Here is a 684-nt window from a genome sequence, read left to right as displayed (position 1 = left end):
CTATGTTAATTATATCTTGTGATTACATTTGTTAGTTTTTTAGTGTTTCTAAGCAAAATTTGTAAATCAGCTATGTCTGCGATTATAATTTTCAGTTCTGCTTTTTAGAGTTCATGCAGTGTGGAGATTAATACAAAAAGCTATATATAAACCTTTTTTTAGACAGACAGGAAACTGCTTTATCAGCCACTTTGCAGATATCTCAGAAAGCAAATCTTTCTGGTTAAAGCTGCCCGTTTGACCTTTTTGGTTCTGGCCATCACACTTGATATAATATGAAGTATTAACTGACCAGCTAGATATTTAGCTAATACAGAAACAACAGCCACATAAGTCTTAACTACTTTTCTAACTTAGCAAGTCACAATGCTGAATGGGAAACACTTCAAACTAGTTTCCATGGAACAGTACCACAGTAAACCAGCAACTGTAGGCTGTCTAATATCAAGCTCCAGAGCCTGTCAGATTAGCAGCCATACCTACTAGGATGGTATTCCAATTAATTATTGCTCTGAAATTGAATCTTCTACTTTTGTTTTACCTCTTATGTTATAGAATTAAGTTATTGCAGTTATTAGATCTTAGTATGTAAACACCAGCTTAACATTTATTTAAAAGAAAAAATGGTCAGGTACGTTGAAGATAACCTCTTATACATTAGGTAAATGAGAACCCCTGTTGTTT

The sequence above is a fragment of the Gavialis gangeticus genome, unplaced genomic scaffold (assembly GCF_001723915.1).
Source record: "Gavialis gangeticus isolate Ggan-Ray unplaced genomic scaffold, GavGan_comp1, whole genome shotgun sequence".
Taxonomy (NCBI): domain Eukaryota; kingdom Metazoa; phylum Chordata; order Crocodylia; family Gavialidae; genus Gavialis; species Gavialis gangeticus.
This window is presented reverse-complemented; position numbering follows the sequence as displayed.